This window comes from Neopsephotus bourkii, unplaced genomic scaffold (genome assembly GCF_033783945.1).
Source record: "Neopsephotus bourkii isolate Nb327-2 ecotype Australia unplaced genomic scaffold, CSIRO-AGI_Nbou_v1 NB_107, whole genome shotgun sequence".
Lineage (NCBI taxonomy): Eukaryota > Metazoa > Chordata > Aves > Psittaciformes > Psittacidae > Neopsephotus > Neopsephotus bourkii.
The window spans coordinates 11,054,772-11,060,852 of NW_026900624.1; positions in this window are offsets into that span (position 1 = coordinate 11,054,772).

Here is a 6,081-nt window from a genome sequence, read left to right on the forward strand (position 1 = left end):
GTAGGTTGCTTTTTCTTCTTTTTTTAATACAGAAAATTGAAATGAAAAAGGCTTGCTAAAATAAAAAGTTTGTTCTTGGTCTGACCTAGCAAAACCTTTTATATTCTTAAAATGTCAAAAATAAAACCAAAACCAGAGTCAATTTGTTTACTTTCTGACTATAAAGTACTTCACCAGAAGCTGTCCAATTACTAGCTGCTTGCAATCCCAGCTAACACACAGAAAAACAATTATATCACACATGCACTAATAGTGATACTTGAGTACTGGGACCAGTGGTCACAACATAATTAGGCCAGAACAAAGCAACCTCCATACTGTTTGCATGATGTAAGATCTTACATATACCTGTTCACATGTCAGTGTAAAACAGATCATACCAACGCCATGGGAGTCTAATTTTTTTTTCTTTTTGTGACAGTGAGATTGCACAAAAATGCCCATCTAGATGCTACGTGTACAAGAGAATGTCTATCTGCAAGTTTCAAGACTGCACTAAGAACACTCTGCTTATCAGCCTACAGAGAAACTGGTATCAACCACACGCAGCTTCTATCACCCAAGTTTCTGACCTGCTTTTCTGACTCAGTGAGAATGCAAACTGAGGCAAAATCTGCCCTTTTTAATGAGAACAAATCAGGTATCAGATGTTCCAAACAGGCAAGTTAATTAAAGACCTGAGCTGTACCTTCATGGACATTTCTGCAACCCACTGACAATGCACCTCTGCCATTTTGTTCAAGGACAAGGCTGATTTGCATCATTTGTGATACACGCAGATGGACTTCAAAAGCAAAGACAACCATCCATGCTCATAGAATTAGTCAGTGCAGCCAAGAGACATCAGACTTAAAATAACCATTTTCACTGCCTAATACTGTGTCTAAGACACGATGCACCAATGCATTTGCAGTGCTCTGAACATAAGGCTAAACCATCACCCATGCTGCAAGCTACAGCACTCTTGACAACTCTTGTTTACCTTAGAGTCAAAAATCTGTTGTCACTCCCTTACTCTCCTGGGAAAGGCTGGAAGAGCTCCATCAGCCTTGGCAGGTTACAGTGTCACCTAAATGAAGCAGAATGGCAGAAGGAGAAGATTACTTCCCCTCTTTCTCCTAATTTGTGTTCCAAGTACTCTAGTTTTGCTTTCTATCATTCAGCTCCTTTTCATTCCTGTTGCTAATCAGACTTTTCCACTGATGAGGAACCCTGTAAATCTTGACATTTTCAGCAATAAAGCTGAACGGCAGCTTGTTTCAAGAGAGTCATATTACTGTCTTAAAACTATTTTAAGAAGACTTTACGCTAGCATTTATTTCAGCACTTAAGCACGGAGAGCAAGATTAAATATGTATTCAGTCTCTGACAAAAAGAGTTAGCAAGGAATTTATCACATCACTAGCTTGTCTTGCAACCTCCACTTGAAGCATATACTGTAGTCATAAATTCAACCCAACAACAGAACAGTGATTCAAGTTTCTTTTTAATCAAACAAAGGAAAGTATTGTTTCACTGCATTTGCTGGTTTGACAATTACTGGAGGACCAGTTACCCGATTGCTTAAAGTCCAAGACTCTCTAGCTCCCTTTTTAAAGGGGACTATGGGACATGAAAGGAAAAGAAACCAAACAAAACAATGACATTTACTTCCAAATCTTATAGAAGAAACATGATCATCTTCAGAAGGCTTTCCATTTATAACTACAACCCCAATTATGCTATACACTATGCAACAGAACTTCAGAGAAACCAGCCCTAAAGCACATACACATTTGCAACTGCAGCAGCTAAAATAAGAAGGTACTACCTCTACATACAAATGTTGTCTTCTGTACAGTCATGCAGCATATCTTGTGTTCTCTTTGCTATTTATTTTGCCAACAACATCAGTACATATCATACTTCTGGCACATTAATTCACTTACACAACTTTTCTCATCACTTTTCAGGTTTAAAATCTAGCCTTGAAATTAAATTGAAAATCTTATTTTTGCTCATCTTCCACCCTAATTACCCAAAGCACTAATGACCATTAATGGTGCACAGCTCCACAAACCAGATCTATTTAATCAGTCACACAACTTCTGCTTTCAGGATTCTCAACAACTGACATGCACACTTACACCTATTTTATATCCATTAAGGAGCAAATGATTACATGCAACTTCCTGAGAGCCTCCTTCTTTGAAGGAGAAAGTACAGCTTGGTTACAAGTCACCTTTGCATTTTATTCCAACAATGAAAGCTGGCAGGCAGCGGGGGAACTGTTTATAGTCACAAGCTGGGAAACACTGGAGAAGGTGAAGTGCTAAATCAGTGCAGCTCCTAGAATCCTGGATGTTAACCTGTTGAGCCAGAGTAATTCTCTGGAAGCACTCCCCCCGTACAGAAGTAGCCACCAAGCTGTTTATGAGGTGGAGGGATTCCAGAGGGCAGACTAAGCAAAAACAAACAAACAAAAAATCTTTTCCACAGCCAAAACCAGTTCCTTGATCTGGTTCACTGTGTAGCCACATGAACAGTCCTGTCATGCAACAGAGAAAGAAACAGAGGATGGAAACAGCCACATCTGCTTCAGCCAGCTTAAACAGTACTGCATCTGAACATCAAGCAAGAAATAAAAAACTGAACTACCAGATGAAAAATAAGAAATGGAAAAGCAAACATCTTCTCCAAAATTGGGAAAATTTATTCTGTGTAAGCAATCTGCACCAGTTCACTATATGGTACAGTCTAAATATTGTTTGAGGGCATAATTGCCCAAAGATGAATTTCTAATAGGGTAGCTAGGAATAGAGAAGCACATAAGAATGCAAACAAGCTGCTCTGGTAATGGAGCTTGAAGATGTTTTCTCACGTTTTAAATTCACATTAACTACAAGAAAGAAAATTCATTACTGATTCCTGGTATTAGGTGAAGGCAGGTGGTCCATAAAAACAGATTTGTTACAACAGTGTTGCTTTGTTTCACATTAGACATGAAGAGCTGTTGACCAGGTCTAAGTGCTACTTTGATATAATAAAAACTAAATGAAGGAGCCGAAGGACATGGGCAATGTGAGAATCTCTTCCCTCTACATAGCTAAAGGATTTTACATTCTACATAACCCAAAAAGGTCACTCAATAGTTTTAAAGTCATACATAAAAACGTACCAGTCAACTCTACAGTGTGATGGAAGGGAAAGAATATAGGGTGTTCTTTGCTCCATTCTGCCAATCTTACTGCTTCCTACCTACCAGCAACATCAGCCCATCCAAGAGAAGGCTGATGCTACTCTCCTGCCCTCCCTCTTGGCACAAACACATATTGACTTAACTCAGGGCAGTGAGCAAAACCTAACCCTGCTGAAAGAGAGCCCATTTTGAGCTGTTTCAGCTTCTTCAAATAGCTTACCACCCAGCTACTGAAGCATCACAGACAGTACATTAGAGAAGACAGAAGAAACAACGGCAGCCCTGAGCAACCTCAGTCCAAGCTAACAGGGACCAGCAGCCTTAGAAAGGATGAGTTTGTTATTAAGATGTAGGTTTGAAGGTGTCAGGCATATCACTCAGGGCTCTACCCAATAACACACTAGTACCTCAGGGTAAAGAAAGATTTACATCAAGAAGAGCATGCTAAGTACAGGTGATGGAATGAGGTTCACTCCAGGTTTCCTTCACATATGTGAAGGAACTCTACTTCATCACACAGTGCAGACGTTACTGCAGCAGAAAAACAGTTGTTGGAAATGGCATTTTTGGAAAAATAAAACAATGTAGTTAGGAACTAAACCCACAGATGGATTAAACCAGCTGCTCCGCTTTTGCCACTTGGTTCTCCCTGCACTAAACACTCATCACACCTTCTCATGGTAGAAGACAACTCAAAGAAAAGCTGTGCTATATTTCAGCAATAACTATAACCACCACCACCACTGTAAAATTGGCATAATCAGTGTAGTGGAACAGACTAACAGAATTGCAACACTTTTGAAAAAGGTTAACAACCCAAGAGAAGTTTGGCTGCAAAAGCATGGCTTGCACTGAAAGCAGCACTGAGAGATCAGAAATGCAGCTGAGAGCAAAGGTGATGGTAGAATGGTTGTGGAATGACTGAGCAGTCCCAGGTTCACTTACAGCATTTTACTCAAAGGAAAAGAAACCAAAACATGAGCAGAACCTCACAGCAAGGAAAACAACTGAATTTAAATAATTAAATTATATATGACAGGTCAGCTCTCTCTTCTATGCCATTCCCTTTCCAAAGGAACGATTCAGAAAAATTTGATTACTCCTCTATGGCTTAGATTCCGCTCCACTAAAAGCAATGTAAAATCTTTCTGGCTCTATTTTCAAAACCACTTGACTTTGCTAATTCTTTAATCTAACTGTAACCTAGCAAGAATGTTAACTTTGTCTGCACAAATGAAGATGTGTAATGAACAGAGAGTGACATGCTATCACACTTACAAGAAGCGTGTTGCTATCCAGTTACATATATATATATATCAGAAAAGCAAAGGCCAGAAAAACAAGGTGGTCGTTGGAGGGATGATGCTACAGTTAAAGGATATGCCTCTTAAAGGTAATCACAAAAAGCTGACAAAACCTGCCCCTTGAAGGGATGCTGATTCATGACGAAGAATTAAGATCAATGCAAGTAGAAGAATGCAGACCTGGTCCCTTAATATAAAAGATTATCTCAGAAAGAGACCTTACTGCTAAATGTTTCACCATACAAGATCATTACAGTACCAAGTGCCCCTTTTCAAATCCCATATCGTGAAAAAAGTACACTTCATTAATTCCTGTTAACAGCAAAAAGAGGAATTCTCTTCTTTTTTGGAAATTTATGTGTCTGTACAGAGCGCTTACTCCTTTGCCTGGTGTGCTGACAGGTCCCCCTTCTGGTCAAACCTACTTTAACCACCTTTCAGAGCATACACTTCCGTTAGGAAGAAACTGGTGTATCTGCTATCTATATTATAGAATCATAGAATAGTTAGGGTTGGAAAGGACTTTAAGATCACCTAGTTCCAACCCCCCTGCCATGGGCAGGGACACCTCGCAGTAAACCATCTCACCCAAGGTTTCGTCCAACCTGGTCTTGAACACTGCCAGGGATGAAGCATTCACAACCTCCCTGGGCAACCTATTCCAGTGCCTCACCACCCTAACAGGAAATAATTTCCTCCTTATACCCAATCTAAACTTCCCCTGTTTAAGTTTTATCCCATTACCCCTTGTCCTATCACTACAGTCCCTAATGAAGAGTCCCTCCCCAGCATCCCTGTCCCATGCTCCTTAATATATGCAGGTCAAAATACTATGCCCCCATTACAGAAATACAACCTGACTGCAAACCATAATCCACTCCCAGCAGCACTGTTTCTTCTATTAAAAGCCCTTTCAATAACAGCACTTTAGTAGTGTTTCAATGCAAAAAAAATGCTTCCTTTTTGCCTCAATTAACACTCATACTTAAGTTTGAAGTAAAAACCTTCTATATTTCACATTAAACAGTATAGAAAGAATCTGAGAAGTAGGGATTAGACACAAAGAATCACCATTCTGGGCTCAATGCTCCCTAGGGCACTTGGCAAATAAAATTCGTTACTGCCTTGCACTGTGTTTATGTTGAAACTGTGTTACTATTCTGGAATGTTACTTAGTTTGGCATTAATGCCTCAGAATCAGAGGACCCTTCTTGGGGTTCCTCAAGCAGAAAAGTGAACTAAATCAGGGCTTTTCAGTTGTTCAACATACGCTCTAGTAGTCTGCTATACGCAATACCAGCACCAGCTGACAAAACCTCACTGACATGAGCTTTTTCAGGTATTTGGAGGTGGGAAAAAACATACAGCAACATACCTTTAAAAAAATAATAATTAGGAATTGAGGATTTGAATCTTCAGCTTGATCCTCTTCCTTTATTGGAATGACCACGTGGGAGAGGAGGCCTGGGGACAAACCCCAATGGCCAGCTCTTCCTCTCAGCTAGCTCTGAGCAGGTTTCCTGTGCTGCTGCCCCTAAGAACCCCAGAGAGGACAGACACCCACCCCAGGCCACACCATCTTGTACCAAAGCCCATCGC